A 17,463-nucleotide genomic window follows, 5' to 3' on the forward strand; every position below is an offset into this window, starting at 1 on the left:
CCCCCTCTCCCTTTCCCTTTCGGTAAACCGTAAGTTTATTTTCTGTGTCTATGTGTCTGTTTCTGTTTTGTGTATAGATTCATCTGTATTATTTTGTAGATTCCACATATAAGTGGTACCATGGGATATTTGTCTTTCTCTGTCTGACATACTTCACCTAGTATGATATTCTCTAGGTCCATCCATGTTGCTACAAATGGCAATATTTCATTCTTTTTTATGCCTGAGAAATATTTCATTGTGTGTATGTAGGTGTGTGTATAGATTGTGTGTGTGTGTGTGTGTGTGTGTGTGTGTGTGTGTATGTATGTATATATATACCCCATCTTCTTTATCCATTCCTCTGTTGATGGACACTTAGGTTGTTTCCGTGTCTTGGCTGTCGTAAGCAGTGTTGCTATGAACACTGGGGGGTGCGTGTATCTTTTCAAATTAGAGTATTCCGTCTTTTCTGGATATGTGCCCAGGAGTGAAATTGCTAAATCATATGGTAGCTCTATTTTTAGTTTCTTAAAGAACCTCCATACTGTTTTCCACAGTGGCTGTACCAACTTACATTCCCACAAACAGTGTGGGAGGGTAACCGTATCTCCACACCCTCTCCAGCATATTTATTATTTGTAGACTTTTTTTTTTTTTTTTTGTAGACTTTTTGATGATGGCCAATCTGACCAGTGTGAGGTGATACCTCACTGTGGGTTTGATTTGCATTTCTCTAATAATTAGTGATGTTGAGCATCTTTTCATGTGCTTTTTGGCCATCCGTATATCTTCTTCAGAGAAGTGTCTATTTAGGTCTTCTGCCCATTTTTTGATTGGGTTGTTTGTTTTCTTGATACTGAGTTGTATGAGCCATTTGTGTATTTTGGAAATTAACCCCTTGTTGGTCAGGTCGTTTGCAAATATTTTTTTTTCCATTCCTTAGGTTGTCTTTTCGTTTTGCTGATGGTTTCCTTTGCTGTGCAAAAGCTTTTTAAGTTTGATTAGGTCCCACTTGTTTATTTTTGCTTTTTTTTCTTTTGCCTTGAGAGATTGGTCTGAGAAAATACCTGCTGTGGTTTATATCCAAAAATGTTTGGCTGTGTTCTCTTCTAGGAGTTGTTTGGTGCCATGTCTTATATTTAGGTCTTTAAACCATTTTGAGTATATTTTTGTATATGATGTGATGAGGGAGTGTTCTAATTTCATTGATTTACCTGAGGCTGTTCTTGGAACTTATTTTAATTTTCCTCTTTTTGTTGTGCTATTTCAGGCTTTGTAGAATGGTCATTGTTACAACATGAAGCCTTTTATTGCTGTTTTAGAACATTTAACATCTGACTGACTTGAGGAGGCTATTCATTCAAGAAGCTTCGTCCTGTCTGATCTGAGGGAATGGTTTTTAGTGGCTCATCTTTTTACTTGCGTTACATTTGTTAATTACAAATTTGTTCATTAAGGTTTTCCATAGATGTTGGCTTTCTCAGCCAGTGGTCTGTTGCAAGGGCTGTGCTCTTTCTCCTGTCATTCATCCTGGTGCTTTCTTAGACTCGGGCAGTTAATACACGATGACACTGATTCCCAAATATCAGAATTTGCAGTCTTTAACGTAGAATTGACTCTGCTAAACTAAGCAATTTAGGGTAAACTGAATTATACTTTGGTATTGCCAAAGAGCATCTTTATGGACCTTCACTGATATAAAAATCTTAGTAATTCTAGGTTATATAATTTCAAAAATGGTGCCATTCGGTGTGGACTATAAAAATGTTGTCTAGCTGTTCCTGTTAAGCTTACAGTGATTAAAGGTAAGAATGTGTAAAGCTCGTGTGGTCATTATCAATCACAGATGTCTTCTTAAAGCAGGGTAAACGTTTTGAATTTTGAGATATGAAAAATATTTTTTTGACATTAGCTTCATTTTGGCGGTTCCTTAATGATTTCTAAAGGCTTTAGAAATAATTTATTCATGTTTTGCAAATTTTCTGCTACAGATGCTGATTAAAAAGTCAAGTTTCATAGGGAAGCTTCTATATCTTATGTGTAGGGTTTTGGAGGTAATTTGTTCAAATTGTTCCAGTATTCACTGATTGGCTCATCCTGTGTAATAACTGTCATTAAAACAACTTAATTGCTGTCTTAGCCTCCTAATGTAAATTGTAAGCATAAGATGAATTGGTATCTGTATATATATATGTATTGTGAGGATATAAAGTTTGGAACCATACTTTTAAAGACTGGACAACACATATATGACATTATTTCAAATTATAATGGAATGGCTTCACAACTGAATAGTAGTAATTTTCAGTTAAGCAGTGTTTTATGTATGTGTCTACCTGTGTATTTGTTTATTTATGATAAAATTCATATAACAAAAAAAATCACCATTTTATCCGTTTTAAAGTAAAATTTAATGGATTTTACTATATGCACAATATTGTGCAGCAACCACCGCTATCTAATTCCAGAACATGTTTGTCACCCTAAGAGAAATGCTGTAACCAATGAGCAGTTACTCCCTGACCCTCCTACTTGCAGTCCCTAGCAGCTCATAATCTATTTTCTGTCCCTGTAGAGACTTCTGATACAAATGGAATCGTACAATATGTGATCTTTCGTGTCTTGCTCCTTTCATTTAGCATAATGCTTTTGAAGCTCATCCACTTTGTGGCATGTTATCAGTACTTCATTATTGTTTATGGCTGAATGATATTCCGTTGTATGGATATACTACAGGTTGTTTATCTGTTCATCAATTGATGGACATTTGGGTTGTTTCCATTTTTTTGCTATTATGAATAATTCATGAACAAGTTTTGTGTGAAAGTATATTTTCAGCTTTCTTGTACCTGAAGTTCTTGGGTCAAATGGTAACTCTGTTTTTGAGGGGCTGCCAAACTGTTTTCCACAATGTCTTGCGCCATTTTATATTCTCACCAGCAATGTATAAAGATTCCAATTTGTCCATTATTTAATTATAGGCATCCTAGTGGGTGTGAAGTAGTATCTCGTTTTGACTTGTGTTTGCCTAATGACTAATGATTCTGAGCATCTTTTAATATGCTTATTGGCCTTTTGTATATCTTCTTTGGAGAAATGTCTATTCAGATACTTTGTCTGCTTTGAAAAACAATTGTCTTTTTGTTGTGGAGCCATAAGGGTTTTTATGTATATCCTGAATACTAGGTTCTTATCACATATAATTTGCAGTATTTTCTCTCATTTTGTGGACTGTCTTTTCCCCCTCTTGAGAGTATCCTTTGATGCACAAAAGTTTTTAATTTAGATAAGGTCCAATTTATCTGTTTTCTCTTTGTTCGTTCTGCTTCTGGTGTCATGTCTAAGAAACTGTTGTCTAATCCAAGATCACAAAGATTTACATCTACCTTTCCTAGTTTTATAGTTTTAGTTCTTACATTTAATTCTTTGATCCATTTTGAGTTAATTTTTGTACATTTTATGAGGTACGTGTCTAATTCCCTATTTTGCATGTGGTGGTTCCGTTTCCTCTGCACCATTTATTGAAAAGACTGTTCTTTCTCCATTTTATGGTCTTGGCAACCTTGTCAAAAATCAGTTGACTGCAGACCTATGGGTTTATTTCTGGACTCTAAATTCTCTTCATTGATCTATATATGTCCTTATGCCATACCACGCTGGCTTGTATACTGTAGCTTTGTAGTGAGTTTTGTATTTGGAAGTATGAGTCTTTGGTACTTTGTTCTTCTGTTTCAAGATTGTTTTGGCTATTCTGGGTCCCTTGAATTACCATATGGAACTTAGGGCTAGTTTGTCAGTTTCTGCAAAAAAAAAAGCCAGCTGGGATTTTAAAAGGGATTGCATTAAATTTGTAGATTAGCTTGGGAAGTATTGCCATCTTAACAATATAAAGTCTTCTAGTACCTGAACATGGTACCTTTCCATTTATTTAGGTCTTTTAAAATTTCTTTCAACAGTATTTTGTAGTTTTCCAATTATAAGTCTTACACTCCTTTTGTTATATTCCAAAGTATCATATTATTTTTTGTGCTATTGTACATGGAATTGTTTTCTTAATTTCAGTTTTTGGATTGTTCACTGCTAGTGTTTAGAAGTGCAACTGATTGTATATCTGCAAACTTGCAGAGCTCTTTGTTAGCTCTAATAGATTTTTTTTTGTGGATACCTTAGGATTTTTTATATAGAAGATAATGTCATCTGCAAATATAGTTTTGTTCTTTCCTTCCAATCTAGATGTCTTTTATTTCTTTTTCTTGCCTAATTGCCTGGCCAGAACTTCTAGTATAATGTTTAGGGTACATTTTTGGCAAAATTCGGGGAAGACAAGCGTTTCCGGCGTGAGTTTTCCAAATTTCCTTCTGTTATTGATTTCTAATTTCACTCCATGTGGTTAGAGAACTTACTTTGTATAATTCTTATCTTTTAAAATTTATTGAGACTTGCTGTATGGCCTATCCTGGAGAATGTTTCAGGTACACTGGGGAAGAATGTGTATCTTGCTCTCTCGTTGGGTGTCATGTTCTATAGATATGTTAGGTCTATTTGGTTTATATTGTTCAAATTTTCTCTTTCCTTTGGGTCTGCTGTCTAGGTTTTATATCCATTATCGAAAGTAGGATGTTGAAGTCTCCAAATATTATTGTTGAATTGTGTAGTTCTCCTTTTAATTCTGTCAGTTTATGCTTCATGTATTTTGGGCTTCTGTCCTTAGGTTTACATATGTTTATAATTGTTACGTCTCCTTGTCTACCTTTTATCATTATATGGTATCCTTTCTCTCTCATAACAATTTTTGTCTTCAAGTATGTTTTTTTCTGATATTTGTATAGCCACAAATACAAATTTGTATAGCCAGCTCTCTTTTGGTTACCGTTTGCATGGAATGTCTTTTCTCATCCTTTTGCCTTTTGATTTTGTTGTCATTTGTTTGTCATTTGTTTGTTTAGTGATTTTTCTGAACTAACTTTTTAAATTTAATTTTAAGTTAGTTTTTAAATTTTGAACTAATTTTTTAAAGTCAGTATTTGTTGTGTGTGGCCTCTGAAATTTTTCTTCCATGGGCTTAATGATCAACTAGTCATTGCCCAGAGATTTCCTTAAACACCCCATTCCAAAAACATTGCCCAGTTTTTGCAGAGGCATCTGTGTGTATGTGTGTTTGCGCACACCTTCCATACTCAGCCAGGCAGTTTACACCTCTGCTTTAGCTTTAACTTCCTGCTTCTCCAGCCTCCAGATCAGCCAGAGGTGAGAACTTTTCAGGCCTTTCCTGAGCACGTGCACGGCATGTGTGTGGTCTTCTAGATTCCCAGGGAGGAACAGGTCGGAGCTATTCAAAGTCTTTATTCCCTAAAGTATCTTATAACCCAGGCTTTCCTCCAAAGCTTTTTGTTAGTCTGTTGTTTGGTCCAACTGCTATCCATTGCTTCAGTCAGCAGCAACTAAAACATCGGCCTTGTAAATATTTTCAGTATGGCCCCTTCAGCACTGGTTGAGTTCTGAGTTAGATAAGTCAAGTGTTGTTTTGTACCAGACAGGTCAAAACAAATAATTACAGCTCTTTGACAGTGAGGCCTCTTCTGCTCTGATAGTAGTGCTGGAAACGCAGGGTCTTATTTTCAAGGCTACCACTCAGCTGGAGAAGCAGGGGCATGGGACTATGGTAAATGAAAATACCGCAAATCTTGCTCTTCTTACTGAAATTTTCTGGTTTCTCTTGATTAAGTGCTCCCCTGGTTGCTGCAAGCTTTAGTTTCCTAAATTCCAAGAAAGTTGATTGTGACGGTTTTTGTCAGGTTTTTTTGTTTGTTTGTTTTGGTTTTTTTTAATTAATTAATTTTACTTTATTTATTTATTTTTTTTTTAAACATCTTTATTGAAGTATAATTGCCTTACAATGGTGTGTTAGCTTCTGCTTTATAACAAAGTGAATCAGTTATACATATACAATATGTTCCCATTTCTCTTCCCTCTTGCATCTCCCTCCCTCCCACCCTCCCCATCCCACCCCTCTAGGTGGTCACAAAGCACCGAGCTGATCTACCTGTGCTATGCGGCTGCTTCCCACTAGTTATCTATTTTACATTTGGTAGTGTATATATGTCCATGACACTCTCTTACCCTGTCACATCTCACCCCACCCCCTCCCCATATCCTCAAGTCCATTCTCTAGTAGGTCTGTGTCTTTATTCCCGTCTTGCCACTAGGTTCTTCATGGCCTTTTTTTTTTTTTTTCCTTAGATTCCGTATATATGTGTTAGCATACTGTATTTGTTTTTCTCTTTCTGACTTACTTCACTCTGTATGACAGACTCTAACTCCATCCACCTCATTACAAATACCTCCATTTCATTTCTTTTTATGGCTGAGTAATATTCCATTGTATATATGTGCCACATCTTCTTTATCCAGTCATCTGTCGATGGACATTTAGGTTGCTTCCATGTCCTGGCTATTGTAAATAGAGCTGCAGTGAACATTTTGGTACATGACTCTTTTTGACCTATGGTTTTCTCAGGGTATATGCCCAGTATTGGGATTGCTGGGTCGTATGGTAGTTCTATTTGTAGTTTTTTCAGGAACCTCCATACTGTTCTCCATAGTGGCTGTATCAATTTACGTTCCCACCAACAGTGCAAGAGTGTTCCCTTTCCTCCACACCCTCTCCAGCATTTATTGTTTCTAGATTTTTTGATGATGGCCATTCTGACCGGTGTGAGATGATATCTCATTGTAGTTTTGATTTGCATTTCTCTAATGATTAATGATGTTGAGCATTCTTTCATGTGTCTGTAGGCCATCTGTATATCTTCTTTGGAGAAATGTCTATTTAGGTCTTCTGCCCATTTTTGGATTGGGTTGTTGGTTTTTTTGTTATTGAGCTGCATGAGCTGCTTGTAAATCTTGGAGATTAATCCTTTGTCAGTTGCTTCATTTGCAAATATTTTCTCCCATTCTGATGGTTGTCCTTTGGTCTTGTTTATGGTTTCCTTTGCTGTGCAAAAGCAATTTTACTTTATTTTTGGCTGTGTTGGGTCTTCGTTTCTGTGCGAGGGCTTTCTGTAGTTGCGGCAAGCGGGGGCCACTCTTCATCGCGGTGCGCGGACCTCTCACTATCGCGGCCTCTGCTGTTACGGGGCACAGGCTCCAGACGCGCAGGCTCAGTAGTTGTGGCTCACGGGCCTAGTTGCTCCGCGGCATGTGGGATCTTCCCAGACCAGGGCTCGAACCCGTGTCCCCTGCATTGGCAGGCAGATTCTCAACCACTGCGCCACCAGGGAAGCCCTTTGTCAGTTTTTTCATTGCTTTTATGGAGTTCCTCGTTCCACCATTTTTACTGATAACCCTTGTGATATTTTTGATCTAACCAGTAGAATGAGTTCATAATGTTTGGGGGAAATAACATGCCACAGTTTTTATAAGGTTTTATAAAGTTTTGTACTTTGCTAAATAATGCTGGGTACTGAATAGTGTACTTTTAATCATTGATCTATTTAAATGTTTCTTAGTTTTGGAATTTAAGTTCTCTGTACCTTCGAGCTCTTAACATTTGTTATTACTGTTTAGCTGTGAGTGTATGAATAAGTACCTTCAATTGTCAGTGGGTTCTTAGAGTGCAATTACTTTTGCAAAAACATTTGGTCACCTTTATTTTGATGCATGAGATTCACAAATGATGACTGACTTGCAACACTGAAGAAAATACCTTGACAAGGAAAATATTTTTACCACATTTGCAGGATTTGACGTTTTCAGTACTTTAGGATAACTTCTGTCTGTTATGTTGTACAAAACGATTTTGCGTGAGTCATCTCACAGAATGAATGGTTTATATGCTTGCTGTTTATTTCCAACCTTTTAAAATAATTTCCTTAACATTAACAATACAGAAAAATGGGTTATTTCCCTACCTACTGTGAATTCTTTCATTGCTAGAAACCTTGGTAGGTGAAGCTTGTGTTGGATGAAAACATCTAGATGTTAGCTTAACAGTTAACTTGAACAGATGGTGTTTCATTAGTTTTCTCTTTTTTTATAATAATTTTGACTTTCTTTTGACAAGTGATATATCTGGTCAGCATGGAAAATGTGGAAGTTAGAGAAGTTATTCCTCATTTCACTATACCAAGATAGCTACTGTAATGTCGGGGAGTAAGAAATTTCCTCTACCCTTCTAGGTTCTTCTGGCTGGTCTGAGAATTAAATTGACATGAGACAGCTTAATAGGAGAAAATCAAACAAAGTTTAAAATCATCTGTACATGGGAGAGACCCAGGAAAACTGAGTAACTCACCAAAATGGTCAAAGCCCTCACCTTAAATACCATCTTCAGCTAAGACAAAAGGATGTGGGGTGGTGGTTGGAGTTCAGAGCGCAGGAAGGCAGTTGGCTTGGAGATGGAAAATCAAGTGTGTGGTTTGCCGGCGGTGCAGCCAGTGGGACCCAGAGAGGAATTTTAACAAACAGGCTTTGCTGGGTTCCTCCCTGTCTAGACACTTAGTTCGCACTATAGTGATCTCTGGTGACAGCTCCCTTCCTGGAACAGGTCCTCTATCTGCATTCTTTTAGGCAGTTAGCGGGAAGGTCAGAGGTCCTTCCTGAGTCTTTTGGGCCTTAAAAACAATCAGCCTAAATTAATCCTCAAGCCAGAGAGACATTTTGGGGTAGCCAATTTTGTTCACCTACAGTAACAGATAGCTTTTCATAGCATTCACAGGTGAGAACATGTAACTGTCATGGAGGGGGGATTACTTGTTGGAGACGTGAAACAATTTTTTTCGCTAATTGCTGTGCTCAGTTATATCACCCCATCAGACCTTTCTTTCTACCAGGTCAAGATCCCTAAACGTGATCTTGATCCTATTCTATGACACTTTTTGCCACTTAAAATTTTTAGAGTCTTCTCATTTAGATGCTTAGGGCATCAATCCATGGATTTTCCTTACCCACCTCAAATGCAGCAAAAGCCCTGGCCCTCAGCTGCCTGGATGAAGCCAGGGCTCTGTGGCTTGGTCCTAGTGCCTGCAGCCTCTCCCACTTCTAGTTCTTCACTGATGTGAGGAGATAAGGAGAACAGAGGGCAGAGGGGCCTCCTTACCTGGACCAGGTTACAGACCATCCCTGATTGGAAAGAGACTGAGAAATCGCTCCAATTGGATTTCACATTTCAGTGTAAGCTTGAGGTTATGATTTAAGTTTCTCCAAATATTTAGCCAGTTGTTTTCATACTCTTTATTAAATGATTGCATATTCACTCAATAGAATAGTAGCTTTCTTGTCAAATACTAAATTCTTTATAATACCGCTGTATCACATTTGTGTTTCAACTCACTGCTGTTAGGGGAGGGGGAAATGAAATGCAAGGAGCAGCGAATGATGTTAACTCTTGGCTTCTGAGCTTCCAAGGATTCAGTTTCTAGTAATTTTGGCATGATTTGGGATTCTTTCAAGGGTAATTTTGATCTGAATGAGGTTTTTCATTTTGCATGATAACTTTAGAATCTAATCTCTGAGTAAGATGCAGTTCTTCAGTATATGCTGCAATCTGTTTCTGGACTTTCTATTTTTCTCCTCATCTGTCTATATGTTTCTGTACCAGAAGTACACTGTTTTAATTTTTGAGGCTTTCTGGTATTCTAATTTGATAGTGTGACGTCTCCCTTATTACTTTGTTTTTTTCTTCCAGTTTCGGTTTGGGGAGTGCCGGGGAGAAGAGGTTATTCTCTGGTTTTTCTGCCAGAAGTTTAGAATACCTATGTGAGCTCCTCCCCCCGAAACAGAAACAAAAACCTTTCTTAGGTTTTAATTTCAGTTACATCAGATGGATAGCTTAAATTGGGGGAAATTTTGTCTTTACAAATATTTTAAACCTCTCATTTAGGAACTGTACAGTCTTCAATATTTTAATTTTTTTTTTCCTTCTTCCCTCCTTCTCTTCCTTTTTTCTTTGTTTTCTGAGTGTTCCTCTGTAAAATTCTGTAGCGTTTTCATTTCTCGTTAAGTTTATTCTTAGGTTGATTTTTCCTTGCTTTGTGTTTATGAACAGGACCTTTTTTTTCCCCCATTTTACTTTCCAGTTATTTTATCTCGAGAGATAAATCCTCATGCTTCCTAAGTGGAGATAGTTGTATCACGTTAAAAACCTTTTGTTTAACATAGAGCCAGCAGTGCAGAACGCTGGTGCAGAGCAAAGCTTTTGCCATTTAAGAGGTACTTTGCCATGAAATAGTTTGATTAAAAGTCCTCACTAGTAATAAATGGAAAACTCCTTTTAAAAGTGTCATTGTAAAAGTCTCCAAATGTTTATGAAGCTGCACATTTTTGTGCTGCAGTGGTGGCATTGTTGTAATGGCCTTCTAACAAAAACGGAATTCTCGTAAGTCACTTATTCTGATCAGCTTCCTATAAATCAGCATTTACTTACTTATGCCATCTTAGAGATGACGAGTAAGCCTCTGTGAGGTGTCTGCTTTGAAGTAGTTCTGTCTTATGTGTTGGCTTTTGAACAAAGACACTTTTTAACCCATCTGTTTATTTTCATGTTTTCTTTCAAACAGCTAGTTTTGAGGTTAGTTTTCAAAACTATTTTCAGGAAGTACTTGTCCTTCAATACGCAATGATTTCAATACTGCTGTCTAATCATCCTCCCCCTCCCCCGCCAAGTCTCCTTCTGTGGAGCAAGGTATTATTGTACAGATGTAGCTTGAAGATTATGTTCTTGGCTGATCAACATAGTCTGTCTATTCTGACTTTAAAGGTGGATGGATGATGATAGGTCATGATTTATGTTGCATAACCAGGTAGTATTGCTGTCTTCTCAGAAGTGTCTTCTCAGGTCGTCACTGTGTGGTATCTAATAAACCATCTAATGCATATAACAGAGACAGTGATCAACAAATTAATAAATTAGACCTGTAATTTAAGCATGAATATGCTTAAATTATCAAAGCTAATCATTTAAATGAGATGCTCTATTTTAATTAAAGTTTCTGGCACCGTAGTTAATGAGACTTGGAATTTCCACCAGAGCATTTAGCTCTTCCTTAGTGATTAGCTTGGATAGTATAATTATAAATAGAGCCCTAATTCATTAAGTTGCTAACCTTTCCCCCAGTTATTTATTTATACATATACACGTGAATGGCTTGCTAACCTTATACATTAGAGGTGTACCTTATAAGACAGTGGTAAGCAGATTATGAATTTTTACTTAAACTGACAACAATCTCTAAAAATAGAAATTCATACATGAGTTTAGTCATTTAGCTTTTTCTTCTTAAATGGCTTTTGAAACTTTAGCATTACACTATGATTTTTAGAAGGAGATATTAGCAGTGGACTTAGAAAATAATGATCATATGTTTAGCAACATAACAAATTCACAGTTTAAGCATGAAGAATGTTTATAAACACACAAACATCTATGGAGTCCATACTGAACCCAGGACTAAGGATCTCCGACAGAGGAGAATAAGCCTTTAAGGAATAAATAATGAAATTACTTAAGACCTGAGGCCTCTAAAATTAAATTCTGCATGCCAGTCATTGATAGAGTTGCCATCTAAAAGTAAAGGAACAATCTGATCGGCAGGAGATGTATGTAGAAAGAGTAGTCTTACTCTTCAGGAAAAAAACCGAGAACTGGGCAAAAGCAACAGGAAACAGAAAGTGGAAACAGAACAGGAAATAAGAAAAGAAGAAAGAAACAAGAAAAGAAGAAAGAAAATAAAAGGTGAAAAGTATAGTTTATATATTTGAACAGCCTAAGGGCCCACAGGACTGAAGTGTAGGGGGAAATAAAAGGGTGTTCTCTGTCAGCAATATATATATTTTTTATAGGCAAAGGATCTTTTTCTCAAATTTTTGTTTGCGGGCCCTTCTCTTTCAGTGTACTTCACAGGCATTTCCCTCTGTGGGGAGAAAATCTGAAATTTTAAACTCATTGCCCATAATGCATTTTATTGTAATCAGTTAGCGTGCTCTCTATAGTTTTTTGAATTTAAGTAACTTAAATAGGCTTGTATATGTCATAACACTTTAATTATTTTAGCAAATGCATCAAATTGTTGATGACTGTTAAGGTCGGTGATGGATTACGTTTGGACTTTTTAATAATAAAAAGTTAAAATATATTCTCATTGGCAAAGACTTTGATTTATGGAAGGCTTTAAAGTAAAACTTAGAACTTTGGGATTAGTCAAGTCCTTGAAGATCATTTATTCTAACTCCTCTTTTTAAAAAGAAACTGAGGCAGTGAGATGTTGAAGGACTTAGAGCTTAAGCAGTTACTAATCACAGCAGAGCTGAGACTCCTGACCTCCGGTCTCGTGTTGTTTCTGGAGCATCATGCTGTTGTTCAGATCCTTATGCCACAAATCAGGTTTACTCCGAGAAAGCAGGAAGGGATTGCAGTTACACGAAGTAGACGTGGCAGGTGGGTGGGTGAGGCCAGGGGTGAGACAAATCATGTTCTTGGGACCAAATAATTAAATCTTCAATGATATGAAGTTCTCCTTTTCGGAGAAGGGGAGGGGTGGTGGTGGAGAGAGAAGGAGATGGTTCATTTTAGAATTCCGTATTCTTAGAGCTGTCCAGTTCTACCTACTAAATGTTTGACAGCTCAGATAATTAATTTGGAGATCTCAAATATCAGAAGATTAACTATAAGGAATTTATTTCTGAATGTTCTTTAAAAATTAAACAAAATTCTCTGGCATTACCTCGTTTTTTGAAATTAATTATGATAATTGTGATTCTTCACAGTTACAATTATTCTTCAGAGTTGTCATAGCTGTGAGTTGAAGGTAAACTTCTGTGTACTATTTTATTTATGTCAAGCTGACATATTTTCATTGTAAGAGGGATTGTGGTCTATAATTGATAACTTGACTGTTTCACATTCAAGAAGAGTTGACAAGAGCCAGAATGAGTCAAGGTAGCTCAAAATGTCACAGCAGTGAACCTGACATTTCTCTCTTAGATGTAATATTGCATTCCTTCTAGTATCTCCTCTATTACCTTGTGTTTGGATGTAGGAAAAGAACGTTGCTTGGTGGGAAAATACTGTTTGCAGAGTGTAAGTGCCCTTGCCTGTGAAATGCTTTCAAATGGTATTTTTCTTTAGTTAGACCTAAACTGATTTTAATGCACTTTGGTACGAAGTCATGTTCATTTTAGTATACGTTTCTTTCAAGAAAAACAATAACAAAACCCAGACATAAATGTAATGTGGTTTTGAAAATTAAGATAAATTTTTGCTTCTATTATGATTGAATCTTATGAACCTAATGTGACATTGACGTTTTCAAACTTCTGTTAAGATAATGCATTTTATTTTAAAAATAATTATTTTAAAATAATATAAAAGAAATGGTGGAGAGTGGCATAATTATTTAGGTGAGAGATGATGGTGGTTTGGACTATGATGGAGCAGTAGTAATGGCGAGAAGTAAATTCAAGGTCTGTTTGTAGCTGAGAGCTACAGGGATTCCTGATGGATCCGATGTGATGTGAAACGCGGTGAAACAGAACCACCTCTTTCTTGTTTCTGCTCGCCACGTTTCAGTTGCTCAACAGCCACGTGTGGCCCAGCGCCGTTTTACTGAACAGTGCAGGACCCCAGCATCTCCCACACCACGGAAAGGTCTTTTGGACAGAATTGCTCAACTGAAAGACTCACACCCTTCAGCTCTTTGAAACTGTCTTGTATTATTTCTTTGCTAATTGTCTACCATCTTTTTTTCTCTGTTTCTCACTTCCTGAAGCTTCTGTTGATAAGATGTTAGACTGCCTGGATTCTTCAGATTCTTTCTTTCTCTCACATTTTAATGTTTATGTTTTTCCTGCTGTCTGAGATTTCCTTCATCTTACCTACAGACCCTTCTATCACACTTTACATTTGAGCCCTCAAATTCTTTCATTTCCAAGAGTTCTTCCTTCTCAGGTTTTTCCTGTTTCATAGCATCTTATTTTTGTTTTTATAAATGCAGTGCCTTTTCTGAGGAAACCAATTGAGAGTTTGTTGTTGTTGTTTTGTCTTAGATTTTTAGTAAGAGCTAAAAAAGCATTTAAAAAATATTTTTAAATCATCATTGCTGCTTCTTTTTCCTGGGCCTTCCGTTTCTCCTGTTTGTCTGTGACCATCTTTTACTCTGGAGACTCCCTTTAGATTAGTCCGGTAACCCTTGATTATCTGTGTCCCTGAAAAGCAGTTTGGGAGTTTTATGTTTCCTTAATGACTCACTGCCTGGCAGGCTTTTCCCTGGGGACTTTTTAATGCTGGAATCTTCTAGGAGTGCAGAGTGAGACTACTTGTTCTCTGTACAGACTTTCAGTTAATCCCCCCAGTTCTAACCCTTCGTCCTGCCTTCACTTTCCATTGTAGCTTGTGTTTCTGAGGCCCGAGCCTCTGTGGAATTCTGCAGAGTGGACTGATTCTCCTCTCAACTGGCAGCCCTGACTCCATCCTTCTTCCACAGACACAGTCTTCCATGTGTTCCAGAAATATGTCCTATGTTGATGGCCAGTCATCCAGTCTTGATTGTTATAGATCCTTTATGTTCATGTATTATTATTTTAGTGGAGTCTTGGGCCAGTCTCCACCATTAACTGGGAATCATGCCTTTAAAAAAAATACTGTTTCAGAAGTTATCAAGTCCTTTTCAATAGATTACATGACATGAACCCATAGACCTTACTGTTGCAAACTCCAGTTTATCCAACACACATTGCCTGGCTTGCTAATTTGATTGTTTTTAATCTTATAGTGGTACTCCTCTCCTAGTTTCTTTCTTCCCAGGTAACTCGACAAAACTGTATAGCACATTGCTTTAGACGTAAGGTGATAACCTTACTGGGAGCTAAACTGAAGTAAGTTAGTAGAGCCCAAGAGTGTTCTATAGTCAGGAATTTCTTCTTCAGAGCTTGGGGAAATTAAATAGAAAATGTGGTATGTATTCAACATTAAACGTTTAAATCCTTTCGTCGAATACTTATTGAGGACTTTTAGGTTCTAGGCATGGTGTTTAGGTGCCGGGAATACACAAGTGAGTAAGGTCTGATTTCTGCCCCAGAGTCTTTGCGTGTCCTTGACATTTTAATTTAGGTCAAGGTTACATTGCCTCTTCTCGGATCACACAAATCCAGGCCAAAAACATATTTTTAGATTAAAAGAAAAAAACGTGAGCATCTCCAAAGAATCAATTTTGTTAGTGAACCAATAACCTTCATATTGTATGAAAATTTATAGTTGAACAAGATGTAAAGCGATGGAATTTAGTGGTATTTTAGACCAGTAAATTTGTAAAGTTGTGAAAAATTATTAAATATCCTAGAAATGAGATAAAACTCAGAGAGTACAGACTGATAGTCCAGATTTGTTTTTTTTAACTTGTTCAGTGGTTTTTTAGAAAATTAAATTTGACTAGTTTGAGTGCCAGGCATTTATTCTTTAGTTTATCACAGCATAACTCCATATTGTTCAACACCTGGTCTGATTTACATTACACATTTAGGTTATAGACTTGGTCCTACGGCATTAGAATTTTCCAACTTTAAATGAGTGAAGAAGTAAAGTGCAGCTATTAAATATGATGTAATAAATGAGTTTTCATGACATAAAAAGGTATCTGTGATATTTTAGTGAGAGAAATTACCAGGCTGTGTATATCATTTTAAATGAATGCGTATGTTTATATGCACACAGGGGAAGATGCTCGTAACACCTGGTTTTCTGCTTGTAGTGATGTTAAGTTGATTGACGCATATCAGTGACCAGATGACAGCAGTCTGAGCCACCAATTTTAAAAGTTCCCAGCGACCTTTCAGATTTAGCAGCTATTGACGACTATCGTTTAGAACTGTTGTTTCATTAGAGATGGCAAAATGGCAATTTTAAAATTCTTTTAATTTCTTTTGTATCTATTTTTCTTCTATAAAAGAGGACTTCTCCTCACTAAATGTTTCATTCCTTCAAATCTGGTCTATATAGAAAAAATGAGTAGTTCTTGCCCTTTGTTTTCTTGCCCTAAATTTTCAGAGTAATGAATTGGTGCCTTAGCAGGCCCCAGAGATGACCACTCAGGCTCCCCTCACCTTTTTTTCCTTTGGAATATCATCATGAATCAGGTATCATTATGTATTTGAGTTTTCAGTTCATTGTAGCCATTCTACAGTGTGACACACTGTTATGTCTCTGGCCAGTGGGAGCCCCTTCATATTGGTGGCTGTGTTCTTTGACATATTGACAGTGACCTTTGGTAGCGTCCTTGCTTTCAGGCAGGACAAGATGTCTCTAGCTCATCTCGTACATGTTCCGCCCCTGACCAGGAATCAGGTGTTTCTCAGGGCAGCCCTGATGGAGACTGTAGTCTGGTACTGGAGGTGCTCTCTGGTACTGCTTGTCCCTGCTTTTTCACTGGGCAGAGCCAGGAAGTACTTTGTTTTCTGAAAGAGAAAAATAAATCATGAGTTCATATTGATATTTCCAAGTCAATGAAGGATTATAAGGTTTTTAATATTTGTGTTTTTCACTTTACACAAAAGATCATTGTTCCTAATAAATGACTAACAACTAGTTGTTTGCTTTATATGTATATACATACACATAGGTAAGATATAGATAGATAAGGGTGTGTGTATAATAGTTTCATAATAACAGTACTGGTGTTAAATTAGCAATAAATGCAGTTGAAGATATCGGCATGGTTCATTTTGTCCTAAGGCTATATCCCATAGATATATTTAGTTGAAATACTGGATTTTAAAGGTATCTGAAATAATTCTTCTATGTGTGGTTATAGCACTCATTCGATAAACATTTGAGTTTATTTCTATTTGTTTTTAGTTTTCAAATCTAATTTTGATTTTAAGAAGCACTTATCAGTACATGGTCCCAAAGTCCAAATTATAAAACAAGTGATATTCACAGGTTAAACTTCCATTCCTGTCTCCACTCCTTCCTTATCCCTTCCCCCTATAGAAAAAAATTATTATTTTTTAAAATTAATCCTCTCATTATCTCTTTTTGAAAATAAAAGCAAATACTTATATATGTACATGTACCTCCCTTTCTTAGATAAAAGGTAGCATGTTATACATACTGTTGTGTATCATGATAGATCAGAGCTCATCCATAGCAGTACTTAGAAATCTTCCTCATTCTTTTTACAGCTGCATAGTACTTTCATTATATAGCTGTACCATGGTTTATTGAACTGGTCTCCTATTGACAGACAGTTGGATTGCTTCCAGTCTTTTGCTATTAAAAAATAGTGCTTCATTGAATAGCCTTATGCACACGTCAGAAGGATCTCAAAAACTTTTATTTATGTGATGTTTAAATATCTATCAACAGTTTTTTTAATATAAGCTATCAGTGTTTAAAACTAATAATTTAAAATAAATATCAATTCATTTAAAAATTATAATAATAAACTCATTACTTGTTAACAAAAATAACTGTATTTTCCAAAACAAAAATGT

General features: G+C 36.5%; 1 protein-coding gene across 4 annotated transcripts in view; it reads left to right on the forward strand.

The window, feature by feature from the left end:
* Positions 1-17,463, forward strand: part of HELZ (helicase with zinc finger) — a 151,647-nt gene that overhangs the window by 122,038 nt on the left and 12,146 nt on the right. The gene's annotated exons all lie outside the window — the stretch shown is intronic.

The sequence above is a fragment of the Eschrichtius robustus genome, chromosome 20 (assembly GCF_028021215.1).
Source record: "Eschrichtius robustus isolate mEscRob2 chromosome 20, mEscRob2.pri, whole genome shotgun sequence".
NCBI classification, from domain to species: Eukaryota; Metazoa; Chordata; class Mammalia; order Artiodactyla; family Eschrichtiidae; genus Eschrichtius; species Eschrichtius robustus.